This window comes from Scophthalmus maximus, chromosome 12, assembly GCF_022379125.1.
Source record: "Scophthalmus maximus strain ysfricsl-2021 chromosome 12, ASM2237912v1, whole genome shotgun sequence".
Taxonomy (NCBI): Eukaryota; Metazoa; Chordata; class Actinopteri; order Pleuronectiformes; family Scophthalmidae; genus Scophthalmus; species Scophthalmus maximus.
The window spans coordinates 21,331,903-21,348,305 of record NC_061526.1 but is presented as its reverse complement, the minus strand read 5'-3'; the positions used below and the strand labels follow the sequence as shown (position 1 = coordinate 21,348,305).

Sequence of the window (16,403 nt, the reverse complement as noted above, 5' to 3'; positions counted from 1 at the left end):
GGACGCCCTTTTCTGCGTAACGTCAGCTTTTAGTCTAAAAACGAAAACGGTGGCAAATTTGAATATACACTAATTACATTGGTAATTAGAAGCACAGATATCTGGCACAGATGTGTTTTTTCGTAATCAGTGCGTGTTTAATAATTTCCCCATTAAACACCTACTGTACTTCATTAGGGGCAGAAGAAAACATTAAAAAGGGAGCTGCGCATTAGTGCCTGATAGTGTCACACAACCGCAGCCCTCAACGCGGATAAAAGCACAACTTCCAATTTCCAACCAATCGCTGTTAGGAAGATGTTGTTTTGCAGAACGGACAAAGCCCGTTTTTTCCGTGACATGATCCATTGGTTTTTTTTCTCAAATGCAGAGTTTGAACCCGTGACGGCAAACAAATGAATCTCCCCAAGGTTCAAATACCGCGTGATGCATATGAAAAAGGTCTTTGCCGTCAGCCCAAAGCATGTTGCGTCTCCACTGATGTCTATCTCAAAGCTCGCCCGTTGTCCCAGGCTCCTGCCACACAGCGCCTCAAGAGAGGCTTGTGGCTCCAGTTACTGTCTTTCCATTTCTTTCTGTCTGGTGCATGTGTTTTTCTTTCAAAAGCGTGTTAAGATCAATCTTCCTCCCACCACACGAACGAGAGAGAGAAAAAAAATCTTTAAAAGGAATTATTGACAAAATTGGAGCGGACACTTTATCTTCAAAAGGGTCTATTTCCAACTCGCACTTAAACATTCTCCTCGTGCGGCGGGTTGTGGAAGAGTTCTTTTGATCCCGGAGTGGCCCGCCAGTCCTCGCCTCGCTCTTAACCGCGCTTTGATTCACAAACCGGCCTCGGTCTGGGCGCCTGGCGGCCCTTTGATATCAGGAGCGGTGTGGTCCCACCGCTCTGCGTCCCGCGGACGGATACTGCCCACCTGGTGCCTTCGGCACTCCTCGGTTCGGACATGACGGGCGCGCGCGGCCTTTTTTCCCCCTCGGGCTCCTTTTATGCACAAATCAGACTCACGCTCGACCCCCCGTAGGTTTTTTCGAAAAAGATGTCGATGCTGACTCATGTTGTCACTTGAAGGGGAAATCTGTTCAGGTAAGATGCGGAGTTCAACCATGTCCAATAGGATTTTAGGAGATGGATACTAAATTTGAAAAAGTGTAGACACACTGAATACATTAGTTTGACTCATTTGCCTAAAAGCACATACCTGTGAAGATTATATCTATATCTATATCTATATATATTATTCCAATAGAAAGTAGAATTCTATTGGAATATTACATCACCATGGAGAAGTACATATATATATATATATATATATCGTTTTTCATGTACTTCTCCATGGTGACGTAATATTCCAATAGAATTCTACTTTTTCTTCCGTTCTTCTAAATTCTCACAAGGTTTTTTCGGACAATCTCCATCGTCGCATTGTGAAAAGTTCAAAAGTTGGGTTCTTCCGTGAAACATCGCAGCGAACAATCAACGGCGGGCGCTGCACGGGGGACGCACCGCGCTCGCTCCGAGACTTTGGCCTTCTTCCGGCTTGCGTCGCTGCGTAGACCGGGGGAACATTCACTTATCTGCCGCGCCCAGAAAAAAATCCCCTAATCAGTGCATTAGGCATGGAGCTAAGCGGGCCCCTAATCCCCATAAACACGCTCAAGTCCACCATTTCACATTCAAAAGCACCAACAGGGCCGATGGGACACGCTCGCCGCTCACTCGGGACCAGTGGATTAGAGAGGCGCAGTGGATCGGTGCTCTTCGTCCACCTCCGGCCGCCGTAAGCCTCGTCCCGCACCGGCGATCTCGCAGCGGGGCCCGGCCCGGCCCCTCGAGGTCGACTGCAGCACAGCGTGGACAGCTGGGGTTTCAGCCTCGTGACGTGCCTCCTTTTCCACCAACCGGCCGTCATCTCCTACAGCCTCTAGCAGGAGTCCCGCTGAAACGTTTTGATGGCATCGTCCAGGACATGGTCCCGGAAGTTCTTTTTGCCATGTGAGAATACGGTGCCGAACGGATTTATCCTCATGTCCTCCCCCCTGCATGCTCTTAACCCAGACGCCACACAATGTTCTGGAACTTTGTTTGAATGCTCAGACAACCTCCTGCCGCGCACGCTGCCCGATAAGTCAGTGCCGACATCGCGGTTTCACAGTTTTCCCGTCGCCACCGCCTCAAACTCTTTTGTTGTGCGTCACTGGATCCCTCGATCCGGACGTTTGCCCCCTTCTTTGAGTTCGGCGTGTTAGAAAAAATAGAACGAAAACCAGAGACACGCCGGCTGCTGCCGCGGGAGGAGGTGAACAAATGGGCTCGAGCATTGTCGAGTGCTCAGACGCAGGTCTTCACGGAGCTGGCTCGCTAGAGCTGAAAATTGCTTATGCCCTCGTGGGAAGCAGCGCGGGGGCGAAACCCCCTCACCCCCTCACCACAACTTCCGTCCTCACTCTGTCTTTTGCAGGCGCCTCGGAGGGGGTCAGACGTCGACGGGGCAAAGGCAAACAACAGAAATAAAGTTAAAAGGAAACGGAATGACAATAGCCGCTGTGGCCCAACCTGGAGGGGTCAGCACTTCCGCCCAGGGACAGTCCGCAGGTGCGTCCTTCTTTTCTGCCGATGTTGCCTCGGGAATAAATATGAGGAACATTGTTTTCAGATGTGGCAGCTGTGTGCTTGGACGCCGACGCCTTCGGCCGCCTGAAACCCATTCCCCACACTTTGAGCACTGGTCCAAGGTAAAGCCCAGGGCACCTGGCATCCAGGTCAAAAACAACTGGCTCCCTTCAGCTGAAAAAGTGCAGGCGGTCTACTGCCCCCCCCCCCACGCTTTCATGGTCTGTGTCGATGTCAGTGAACAGGAGAAGGAGCAGATATTCCCATGCAGGTGCAATGTGACTCTGCATAAAGGCTGCAGATCAGCAGGTACATTTGGAGCTTAACCTCCACTCGGGTGCAACAGTCCAGTGTTAATCTCTCGCTCTGTTTGACCCTTTGGAGAACCAAACACACTTGTGCCGCTTCACTCGAGGGCAGCACGTTTCCCCGTGGAGGCACAGCCGGCTCCAGCTCATCGAGAGCAGGCGGGCTCTCGGTGAGGTCTCTGAGATTTACTGTGAGCATCTTCACACGTCGCTCACGCCTGTCGCCCTTTTGCAACTCGAGCACCGTCCAACATGAGCGTACGATTCAAGAGAAAGTCGAACCCAACGGCGTTCCGCATGGAAGGATGTGACCACTGTCAAGACCTCTCTCTCTCTCTCTCTCGCTCTCCCTCTCTCTTTCTCTCTCTTTCTCTCCCTCTCTCTCTCTCTCTCTCTCTCTCTCTCCCTGTGTGCAGGTGTGACAGCGCCACACTCAAACCCAGGGCTCTCGCGTTCAGTTGGGCGCCAAGCGGGAGCCGCTGGTGGCGGGCTAACGAGCAGGAAGTGTTGCCTCCGAGCGGGGCGGAAAAAAACAGCTGCGATAACCTGCTGAGAGCCGACGGCTCGGGGGGGGAGCCTGTGGGTGGCCACGTGTCCCTACTGCAGAGATGTGGGGAGTGGGTGCGAGTACAGGTATCGGCTGGACACTCTCCCGTCTCCCGAGTTAAAGAAACCTCCCTCCCCTCCCTCCCTCCCTCCCTCCCTCCCTATTCCTGATGCGGAGGACTTGTCTGGAGCCTTGACAGCAGGAGCCCCTTCGCGGCTCTTCTCATGGTGACCCTTCGCACGCCACTTGGCAGAATTTATATACATGCTGATTTACCGCAAATTGTCTTCAGCGTTGCAGGAGTGTCATGTTGAGGTGCCCTCTATCCATCTACCCACCCCACCACCACCTCCTCCTCCTCCATCCTCCCCACCGCCACATAGAGATCGGCCCATTGACACCGCAGCGGCTCCCATCAGAGCTGGCAGTCGAGAGAGCCGCACTGTCTGGACTAAATCGCCTGGCTTTCTCTCGGGGGCGCGGAAAAAAAAGAGAAGAAGAACACTGGCGCTCAGCCAGCAGTCAATGGGAAAGAAGAAGTCCTCAAGCAGACTGGCGAAGGTGAGGCAGACGAGGCAATTTCCTCCCGTCATGCGGAGACGCCCCGCGGCGGCGTCCAGTTGACGATCACGCTCACCTTCGTCTTTGCCTTTGCCGCTCACTTCACGTTGAAAAACGTTTTCCTCTCTTTCCGACAAATTATTTACCGGAGACTGCGGTCGCCGATGTTTTCCGATATCAGCGCAAAAATGGGCCATTATCTTCGGCCTCCATCTGCCGGGGAAAAGAAATCATGGTTCTTTAACTCGAATTTAAACTAGGAAACAGTACGGCTTGTGACACAGCTTCACTTTTGTTCGCTCTTCCCCCTCGTGGACATTGTCCCATTTGTTTGTTAGCTGACACAAATCTGTTTTTCCTCCGCCGGCCTCCGAGGACGGGCAATAATCAACACACAGACATGTAAGGCAACATCTGGTCGGCGAGCGATTGCTCCGGTGAATAATGCAATAAGACTATCGCCAGCTCACGACAGATGCGTGTGTGTGTGTGTGTGTGTGTGTGTGTGTGTGTGTGTGTGTGTGGGGGCTGAATGTTGTTCAAGGAGTGATGTGAATGTGTCCTATGGACACGAAGAACTCCTTTGAGCTCGTGGAAGTGTGTATTGACATTTTTTTTTTTTAAGAAATACGCTCACTTTTTGGATTATCTAATCTGTGTCTCATGTGGGGCAAAAATAGAACACCGGGTCGTGGCTGTTGTTCCTGCGCGCGACACGAGTGCATGCCTTCTCCCTCCACGCCTCGTCTTCCACGGACCTGCCGCATTCCACTTCTCTGATTCAGATAACGCCGGGGAAATGGAGCCACCGCTAAAGCTTTCGCTTGGCCGGCGACTCCATAATGCACCGCGTTGTATCTGGCAATGTTGTGCCGCATTGTTGCCGGAGCATCTCCCAAGTAATGTACACTATAGCCTGTTTCCTTTTTCTATATTGCCTCTGGGACTCCCCCCCCCCCCCCCTCCCCTCCCGCCGTCCCTGCTTCTTCATACCATGCATGGGAATGAGGTGAACCGCTCGTCTCTCCTGGCTGGCACTTGCCGGCTCATTACCGAATTCACACAGAGCATAGACATGGATGCGCTCTCTCTCTCTCTCTCCAGCGAGCCTCCGCATTCACAGTGGCTCGGTAATCGCCTCACGCAGGTGCGGCGGAGCTCCGCTGGCGCTGCTCTGGGACTCTACTCTCTCCGGCTTTGTTCAATTAAACCCCGCTCTCGGCCGCCACCGCCGAAGACAAGTGTGCAGTGTCACACTTATGGAAATTAGTTGAAGTATGGAAATTGAACGGATCGAGTGTTAGAGAAATATACACACTTCAGGTCTGATCGAGTTGGACGAGAGGACTTGGAGATAGAATGCGCGGCAGGAAAAACAAATGGAGAGGTCACCTGTTAATGTGGCACAACGGCGCCTTTGAATAATGAGATTGTGTTATGCAATCGGGGCTCTCAAGGCTTTTGTACGTTGAGTGGTTCCGATCGTGCCCCCGGCTCCGCGTAGACTGACTTTTTTTAACGACCAGACATTTTAACTCAGGCCAACGAGCAATTATAACTGAACCTTTGGACCGGAGTGTGTTTAGTGGTGATAACAGAAGCCTCCGTGTGAAATACTTTCAATGTGAAATACTCAAAGAGGTTTAAAGGTGTCAAGCACAGTTGAGGATCGGTCAACTAAAAGTCACATTACACACCCTCAGTTGTAGTACTTGTTAGTTGGCTTTATTTAAGTGGTTCAACTGTAAAAACCCATTGATATGTTGAATAGGTTTCATGTCCTTGTCTTTGAAATTATTCTGATGTTGCCAATTTATTTCAGTTTTCCTCTCCTGACCCATTTTGGACAACTGGATTTAGTTTTGGAGCTCTTTCAAAGAAGTCTTGACAACTGCTCTGCATGTGCGCCAAAAAATTTCAACAATTTAAAAAATCCACCAAACGTTTTCATCTCGAAGAGATGACGGATGCTTTCTGCCATTTCCCCCACAGCGTGACGGTGCTATTTTTTTGCTCACAACTCTCTGAATCAGCATGTCAGCCCCTAATCGCTCTGCCTGCATCCCCGTCACCCTGCCACCGTCCTGTCCTCGTTCCCCCTGTATAGTTCCCGCCTGTGATGTAATCACGTCGCTGCTGCTGCCGCCGCCGCCATCCCTCGATAGAAAGCTGTGGCGCTCATTAAGATGGAGAAAGATAGGAGAAAAAAGAAGAAGAAAAAATGAAGGGAATGAGATAAGTGTGCCTGTTGGATTTGTTCCACTTCATTGTTTCTGTGTTTCACCGCACATCCCCCCACACACTCGCCCGTCTTTCTCCTATGAATCAGAGTTTGGTGATTAAAAAGCAGAGCTATGTTGCCCTTGGACAGGTTGTTCTATTTACAGTACCTGTTCCATTTTTCATGTTTCAGTAAACCAGAAAATTATGCAACACACATTATAAAGCAGCATCCAGTGAGGACAATGGTAGACTTTATGCTATGCAGATGATACCCAACTATACCTGTCCCACCAGATGATCTTTGGCACTTTCTCTGAGACATGTCCTGATCGATAAATGGCCGCTACCTTCAACTTAACACGTCTTAGACTGAACTCTTGGTCATCCAAGGTTGATCGATCTCAATATCAACATCAGAATCTTCATTTCTCATCCCAACCAAGGATGTGAGAAACATGGCTGTAATGTCATGTCCGATCAGTCCACAATTTGGCAGAACGCCTGGTTTCCAATCAACCTAAAAGGGCACATGTCATTACGCTGCCAGTCTCACGCCAGAGTGTTACTATTTGTGGTTTTAGAAATTGAGGGGAACTGTGCTTCCTCCAAGGATGAATCTCAAGTGTTTTCCCTCACTTGTAAGTCACTTGCGATAAAAGTGTGCCAAATGAGAAAATGGGAGAAAACTTATGTAAATTCTTTTTTGCTGGTTTAGAAGCATTCCTCATCTGCAAACTCTGCTCTCCCGTGTTCTTTAAATGCAACCCTCCGAACCAAAAGCCAGGAGACTGTAACAAACTGTCTAATGCAAGTGCAGTGTTGTGGGACTCGCGGTCCGAGGACCACTGATGTATGAAGGCTCTCCGTGGCCGCTCACTTGCAGAGGGTATCTGTCTCACTTGCATAGAGGCAACTTCAGCCGTGTCAGATAAGACGGGAACGCAATGTGCCGCAGCCACAGTCACAAGTGGCCGCCAGCGTCCCCCCCGGCAGTAATCTGCGCTCTTGGAACCCGGTGGTGTCGCCGAAAATAAAGCCGACAGAGGCTAATCCACGGAAGTCAACCTTGATCCAAATGACAGATGCGCCAAGACCAAAAATCCAAAGCATTCAAACCTGACAGCCTGTCGAGGCCATCTTGTTACGGAGACGGGCGATTTCGACAGGGCCCACTCGTGTGGCTCTTCCCCGATTTGATTACCTTGTCACTGCTTCTCATTTTCTTCCCCTCATCTTTTATTAGTTCACCTCAGTGGCCCCGCCGACGGGGGTCTGCGATGATTTAGACAGTTTTCACAGAACTCCTGATAAGGGTAGTTAAAGGCTTAAATTTATGTAATATTCTCACAGATAGGCCACAACTAAGCTCTTTTCAAGGGTAAAATTAAATAAGCTTCCACCGTCCAAATCTTAACTTTACTTCGCAGCCATTATCATCAATTATACATGTTGCACTGTGTATTAAATACTCCCGCTTCGCTATCTGCCCTCCCCTTATTTGCATTGCCTCGAGAGGCTGTCCCGCCTGGAATAACCGTTCCGTAATGGCGAATGCTTAGTCAAATTATGTTTGTGAATATGACAGGGTTTAATTTTTCTGAAAAAGGGCGAACACACAAGAAGAGCCGCCGGTCGGGCCGTGAGAGGAGTTTTTTTTATTCTGCTGCTGGAAAAAATGCACGAGGCGTCGCGAGACACAAGAGGCGTGCTCCTGCATCGCATTTGATTTATTTAAGCCATCTGTCTTTCCTCGTAGGCCCACGGCACACGTAAACTGATCGCACCGTCGGAATGAAACAAACAACACCGCGTCTCGCTCATTGCGATAAAGAAGAAATGTCCTTTAAAAAGGAGCTGAAAAAAGAGTTTTGAAGGCGAGAGGTGTCAACTATGTAATTAGCCTCTTTACGTCTGTCCTCCCCTCGCTTTCAATATGTCATTCCCTCGTGCGCTGACTGACAGCTTCATATTTCAAGAGGAAGCATGTGACTAGTCTTTTTGTGCTAACGCCATCTCTACCATTAAAAATGTGACTAATTGCTGTTTCACGTTTGCTGGAGCAACAACAGTGCACCTGACCCAACATCTCGTCAAAACATTGTGCCCGGAGTCCATCGGATCCCTCCGACTACACGTTCATTAGCAGACCTGGCACTAATGATGACTATTTCGCTGACATTAGGAGCGCGCAAAGGGAAAATCGGCCCGAGGGGAACTCGCTGTCATTTCTGATTCTGGTAATTGGTACATTTTTGATGTCATTTTGGCTTGTGGCCTACATCCGTTACAAAGGCCAATCTCTGACCCAATGTTTAACGGGTCAAAGACTGTGTGTTTTTTTTGTGGTACAATTACCCCAGTAGCTGGTTCCTCTGATCAAACCTATTGCAAAACCCGATCAAAAGCAAAGACTTATTCATGGTGAATAGTCTGAATTTTGCTCTAGTATAAATGACTGACAGTTGGCTTAGTGTAACTGACAACTAGGTGATAACAGGAGCTCTGTTGTGGAGTTCTAAGAAGGTCTGTGACAGCATGGATCATCTGTTACCGTTTTAGAGTTGGTAGAAAATGATCATGAGAGAAATGTTTTACTTTCAGACAAAAACACTGCAGGGGTACCTCAAGGAACCTGCATCTGTTTTTACATTGTTCTCAATCCATGATTTCGTATAATGTCTGCATTTGTGCACTGATGTACTTTCTGTAAGGCTAGTTCTTCAACTGCTTACTTAGATATCAAATCTGTGAATAAAAAACATTCTTGACCTTTCATTTATTTGGTATATGGTTGAATTTGTCATTTACAGATATGTAATCTTGATATAAATTAAAGGAACAAGGACAAGATACCAATTAGGATGTAAGTCCTTGTCTCAAAATTGGTCAGTAAGGTTAAAACCAATAGGAATACAATAAATCATTATGCAAATGGTCTATTTTGATAGATTTGACCAAATCCTAGATTCTATACTGCATCTGTGGACATGCATGTTAACGCCATAGTAGCATGGTGGCACACACACACCAAGCGTTAATGTAATAATAATAATAATAATACATTTTATTTATGGGCGCCTTTCAGGCTACTCAAAGACACCTTAGAAGATAAAAACAGATGCAGTACAGTATCAATGTAGTAATTTCAAGAACAATTTCCATATTATCTGAAATGGTAATTTGCGATATTCATATTTCAGCACCTTTTAATCACATTGTTTTTGCAGATCGGCTCCAAACAAGGTTATGTTTCACTAGACATGATATACACACCGACAATTCCAACAATTGCTGTACATGTAACTACCCCAGGAAACCCTGCAACACCACCAACCCTACATCTAAATTTCACCAGTGTGCAGAAGTTTACACTCAACGGGCGACCGAGTTTCAAAGTGCAACTTTGCACTATGAAATCAGCAAAAGTTAAGGTGCCAACCTCACCCCCACTGCCCCCACCATGTCGGCCCCCCATGAGCATTTGTCACTCTTCTTGATGAGCCGTCACTTTTTCCACACAGTATTCACACATTACTCCGTCTGCAGCTGAGGTGACATCATCTGCACCGCAGGCCGGAGAAGAAGCTTACAGAGAATTTAGTCAATTTGGGGTGAAAAAAAATAATAAATTCATGTTCGGAGAGTCCCTGCTGCCAGATTACAGCAACATTCATTCAACATAGCCGACAGCAACTTGGAATATTTTGACATTTACGTAGGAAGATTGATAGATAACACTAGATCGGGTTTTATTTAAGTAAAAATAAGAATACTTTCTCTAGATTGATAAAAACTGATCTAGTAAAGGCAACCCGTGATCATAAAACTTAATTTGGCACATGATAAGTTTACACAGTGATTACCACACTGCAAGAGAGCACGGGCGTTGTTTGCAGTGCTCCCATGTTAGTTTGCATTGTTTTGTTTCCCCTCGGTGCAATTCCCCTTATCGTGATTGGAAACGTGCCAGTTAATGAAGCCGGCGTGGATACATGGAAGGGATTATTTGCCCACAGGCGGAGGATAAAACACTGTGGCAATCAGCCAACGGCAGGTAACAAAAGCCATTAAGTCGCGCAAGGCAAGACGGCGCCGGTAGCTAGATCGGTACCACCGCGGATGTATTATAGGACTCGTGACATGTATACGCGGTAAATGATGCTTTGCAGTGGATCAGCAGGGACGCTCAGCGGTAGCATGCAATGCAAGCAGCGGGCCGGCAGCTGATCCAACAAGTGCCATCACCTGGAGGCGCCGCGGAAGCTTTAGTTTGCACGTGGTCCACCTTCATTCAAATTCCGATCAGGGTGCTCTTGATGCCAAATTTCTACTTAGTACAATTTGCTCCAATGAATGAATCGCTGGGACAAGTTGTTCCTGAGTGAACGACGGCGGAGCAGGAGGGATGGTCGCCAAGACCAACTGAGATACTAAAATGGAGATTTATTCCGAGTGATTCTTTTTACAAATGGGATAAAGCTTCCCCCTTTTCCAGTCTAAAGGGGGAAATCAGATCTTAAAAAAAAATACAAAAGGGAACTTCTTCAAAATGCTTTTTCAAATTGTGTCTTTTTTACAGAGACCGGAGCTGCAGGTTCTGGGTGTTCTAGTGCCCGCGACAGTGACGACGATGAATTCCGATTAATTCCGATGAAATTCATCGCACACTCCTGCTCAAACTTTGTCACGGCCCTATAATTTACAGGAAAATGGCAAATTCCGATCCCCCCCCCCCCTGTAATTCGATTCAGACGACTGCCGGTTTACACGGCGGGGGGATAATTGACCGGCGTGAAAGGGTGCGAACATGCTTGTCTCTGGAGAATAGATTAAAATCTGCCTCGGCTCATCATTATTCCGCAATCACGGTGTCAGTCAGCCCAAGGAGGTGAGAGTATAGGAGAGCAGAAGAGGAGGAAGAAGAAGAGGATGAAGACGCCGCGGCTCATTATGTAAAACGGGAAAGACATGTGCAATGTGCTGCAGAGCTACTCTGATAGAATCCTGTTTCCTGCACTTGTTTAACCCGAGTGACGAGTGCAGCATTTCCCTCCACGCTGACCACAAAGAACATTTTCACCCCCTTTCAGTGTGACTCACTTCTTCAAATCTTGTTTCGATCTTTGCTTTTCACGCCACGTGCACCCGTACGCTCATTCAACAAATTGCACAATCTGCACACGGACTACTACCGGGCAATAAGACAGAGCGAAGGGGGTCTTCAGACGGCGCGGCGTAATAGAACTGTGTCAGTGTTGCAGGCCGTTTCCTTCAAAAAGCCACGAGCCATAATTGTCTCGGTTTGGTTTAGGAGGGAAGAAAAAAACGTTCGCGGCGAAAAAGACATGATGAAATCCTGGGAAAGGGAGGATTGCACTACTCTCAGGCCGGTGAAAATGTTCCGTGAATATTCATCTTTTCCTTCTTTTAATCAAAAATCAAGCGCAATGCAATAAGTGAGCCCTCAAAAATCGGGTCACGTCAACCTCTGCCGCAAATGGAGCCCGTTGATTTTCTGTGATGATCCGTATTATCGTCTTTCTAAATGTACTTCTCAGTTCCTATGCACCATCCCGAAAGCACTGGGGGCTTTTTTCTTGCCTATTTTTAGACGGCAACCTTCGCGATTTCTATGGCCACTTTCTATCCATTCAGCTGAAATGTCAGCGTGGACTTTGCACTCGCTCAGAGAGATTTCACGCGGAGGCTCGCAGGGCACCGGTCAACGCCGACTGGAAGTTTCACAGGAGATTGTGATGGATGCGGTGTGGTGCTCCGGTGAAGCAATGGAGAGGAATTATAAGGGGGGGGGGGGGACTAAAAGGACGTACAACAAGGGCCCCAGAACGCCTTGCGTCGAGTGAATCAGACTAAACAGTGTGCCGCCCAAAAGCAAAAAGAAATTGGTCTTACACTCCCACATGGTTTCGACATTGTTGTGAGCAAAGGCTGGCGGCTTCTTCAGCGTGCAAGATGGCTCACCTTTGACCTGCAGGCTGCAGACACTCGGTCTCAATTAGAAGATAAACGCTACCGGAGGCAATCTTGTGGTTATTTAGAACAAATACACACAGCTATGAATTCGCCGCATCTCCACTTTTATGCGTCTCGGTGTGATTATTTTTGGCGATGGATTATTTAATGATCTGGAAAGATGCAAAACAAATTTGAGGGATTATTGAGCTCACAACAAAAGCATGCCCTTTACTAAATTATCTGCAGACAGCTGCCACCCGACACACTGGGTAAAAATGTTTACCTGTCACAGTGGAAAGTGGCGCGGCGAAAGAGCTGGATCGCATTCGCGAAAATGATTTACAGATGGGCATTTCCAAAATAGCTCACTTGAGCACTGGAGAAGGTCAGATTTAATGGCAGGAATTACTCTTAGTTATGAATAATTACGGAGTAAAGGAACAGGTTCTGTGACATTTTATGAAAGAAATAAATTGTGGGAATGATTTGGTTTGATTCGGTATTTAGACAGATAGTAGTTTGGTCCACATTTTGGACTGTCAACATTTTATGCAGATAATATAGACCAAAAAGTAACAACATGGCCTTGGGAGTGGCCTGTTATTTCATAATTATATTCATACTGTCTGCAAATTATACTGATGGATGATTCTGCTACCAGGGGCTAAAATGAAATGTCAAAGCCGTAGTCTGGTGGTAGCATTCCACTTCCATGAAGCTGGTGGACTCATGGTGGGAGAGGCAAATCTGATAATCATTTTTTTTTTAGCAAAAAATATATATCGCAAAAACAGAGCCATAGCTTCTTTGAGCTGCTAGCATGTGCAAGACTAAAACAAAAGGTGGATCCTGGCAAATCTGATGTCACAAGATATTATCTTAAAACAGCTATGTAGGCCGTTACTGATACTTAAATCTGATAAGTATTCGAGTGCAAAAATGAACCATATTTGCTCAACAAATGCTGTATTGACATGTTAGCGTTAGCAAAACTGCACACCCAGTTAAACGTTACCAGTGGCGGAGGTGGTGTAAAGTAGAATCTAGTTGGACTTGGACTTGAAAGGAATGCTTGGACCTTTTTTTGGAAATATAAATTAGCTTTCTTGTCAATTAAGCTAATTAGAAGATTGATGCGGCGGCCATGTCTATTCATCACGCTAGGGCCCGGCCTGTTAGCTGAGCTGGGCGTAGCTTAGCAAAGAGGACCAGGCGGAGGGAAACTGCTCCACAGCAAATAACCTGTCAAACAAAATCATTTATATACTTCTGTATTTGCACAGGTTAAACTAATAAGATATAAAATGAGTTGAACAAGGAGATTAAGGGGGGCTAGCTATAGCCAGACGGACTGGCTCCGGGCTGCCGGCCGCAGTTATATATTTACGTTACAGATGTACAGTAAGAAAAAAAAAGAAAAGCATAATTCCCAAAATGCTGAGCTAATACTCGACCGACTAAACAACGTTGTATTTCATTTAAATGATTTAAATTGATTTAAAATGCCAGTGTGAGCCGGGACTTTGTCTGCGCCTGTAACCCAGGCTGTTGCAGACGGTGACCCCCAGCCTGATATAAGCAGCAACGTACGGCCGTAGCCTACTTGTATTTCCGCTGCGTATGCGTGCTTGTGCAATCTCATCTGTGCATGCAAATCTGCGATGTGACGACTCCCCTTTTCCTGAGTGAAGTTTGGCGCGGGTCGACGTAGTCGCCGTGGCTCCTCTTTGCCCTCCAGGCGGCCTGCAGCATCTAATGGGATCATCTGAAGACCGAGTGCCTGCAGCTGTGAGCCGGTGGGCGTGGTTCTACTGGGTAAATTTAGCCCGCAGGAGTTGAGACGCACGTCGAGATGACGCGTTTGTGAAGAAAGGTTGCAAAAGGGAAAGCATTTCGGCGCCCTGTTTTAAATCCCGCCGATAAAAATGTGAAGCACATTATTGGGGGGGGGGGAGTAAATACTGAAGAACTGCTACTTTTGGGGGTTAATTCTCCATAAGAAATGAGAAGAGGTTTCGATAAGATTAAATGAGATTAAAGTTAATACCCAGTCTATCTTCTTTTTAAGCTGCCGCCACTATTGGCAGCCAGGTTGTTTATTCGCTTCTGCAAAACCTGTGCTCACCACGGTCATACCCTCTTACAGAATGAGAGGAGTCTACTAAAGAAGACATTTAATTTAAGGTGGATAATGGAGGTTTAACGACCCATTTAGAAAAAAAAACCCTCCTATGTTGTGTTTGATTGGTTTAATGCTTTTGATTTGTTTGTTTATTCCCTCTGTGTGTGATTTCCCCTGGCTCCCCCGTGGAGCAGTGCTAAATGAAGTGTGATACACACACACACACACGGCCCCCAGCCCCAAAGTGGCACTGTTGTCTCGCAGCAGGCCGGGGGGTGGTATCCATCACCGCGGGGTTTCATCCCAGAGGAAGTGATTGATTTTGGGTTAGCCGGGATCATTAGGTACATTTTCCGAAGCCAATGTGCTCTTATTTTGTCTCTACCGTTTCTTTCAAGAGTGGGAAGATGTATTTATTTTTTCTCCCCATGTACAGCAACCCATAATCCAAACAGCACTGCTCAGGGCATTCACATGAAGAAACACAAATTGTCCTCAAATCAGGGCAACGGTGGATTTGAATAATTAGTCGTCCCCCCCCCCCCCCCCATCTCAACTGAATTGAGAACTAAACAGACCTGGTTGTATGCCGTTGCTAGATATGGTGTTTACAGTAAATGACTAAACATAGTATCCGTCTAATCAGCTTCTTTCTTCTTTTTTTTTTACTCCGATTTGCAAATGAGGCAATGTAGGCCAGTAATTGCGGATTACTTTCTCGAGTACCTGTGCACGCTGCCAGTTCTCTGCAATTCAGCCCTTCAGATACACGCACGGAGAAAACCCTCCCATCTCTATTAGCCTGTTCCCTCTTACCGTCCATTCTGTCCCTCTCCAGCTCAGCTGTGTCCATCTCTTAATCTGATTAGGACCTCAGGTTGTTGGCATTAATCCACGCAATAAAGGGTCTCTGAGAGCATTTCTGCCCATTAGTGTCATTAGGCCGCAGCTGAAAGGAGAGGCTTTGTAGGATCTGCTTGATCACTGCTGCTCGGAGGAGGTGTCCATTCATCTCTCAGGTGCGTCTATTGATCTGTTTACTCCCCGTGCGAGCTCGCGGGACTCGAAGGCGAATGGCCGCCGCACAGGAGCTGAAAGGGTTGTGTTCTCTCCTGTTGCATCATCCCAGCTGCTTCTCTCTGGTTAAGGGAAGCAACACAGTGCTGCTGTAGGGAATGCTCCGCTTAATAAATGTCCCGCGGGTACATTTTTAAAAGGACCCATTTGTCAGAATAAATATCACTACATCGCCAAAAGCTTGAGCCGTTCACAATAAAAGATTATCATGCACCTTCTGCTCGGCCGCAACGGTGACTTGGTGTTCGAAAGTGAGGACAAGTGATGGGCCGCACCGGGACTATAGCAAACGTCACATGAAATACAAGATGAACTTGAAGAGGTGAGGTAACGTTTCCTGGAAACGCTTCTGCTCTTGTTTGTGCATTTAGTTGTGTTGTAAGTATTGGCCCATGCATTTGTCTATTCAGTTGTGACATCACATTGATGAAGATGTGTTTGTTTCGTCTATTTGAATTGTGTTTTCCTAAGTTGCAGCAGTGCATTGAGCTCTCAAGGCCACTGTAGACAAATAGGACTGTCTGGATCTGCTCCGCTTTTGTATGTAATGAGTGGATGTGTGTTATTGTTTAATCAGGGATTGCGAGATCCAACAGCCGGGACCAAAACTCAGCAAATTTGGATGAGCCGTCGGTGCTCGGGGAGTGAATATCATTATTTATTTTTTCCCCCCAACATATGCAAACAGAATGGACATGATAAGTTCATCAGGCCGCGATGCGGAGCTGTGACTATTTGTCAAATCTGTTGTCAAAATGTGTTGTGCGTTTCTTCGAGCAGCGACAGAGAGACGAGTGGTTTTAATCCGCGGGCCTCACGCTGTCACGCTTTCATGTCACAGTGGGTTTGATAAACCACTGCTAAGCACCGTGTGCCGAACAGAGGCACTGCTAGGCGTCGGTCCAGCTGGACGGTCGCAGCTAGACTCCAGGGGCTGGCATCAGTATGCTGCACTGAGCTACACCGCCTTTA

The 16,403-nt window shown here is 47.3% G+C and overlaps 1 protein-coding gene across 1 annotated transcript in view; it reads right to left on the bottom strand.

Moving 5' to 3' along the window:
* The window catches only part of chrm2a (cholinergic receptor, muscarinic 2a), a 58,408-nt gene that overhangs the window by 7,035 nt on the left and 34,970 nt on the right, over positions 1–16,403 (bottom strand). The gene's annotated exons all lie outside the window — the stretch shown is intronic.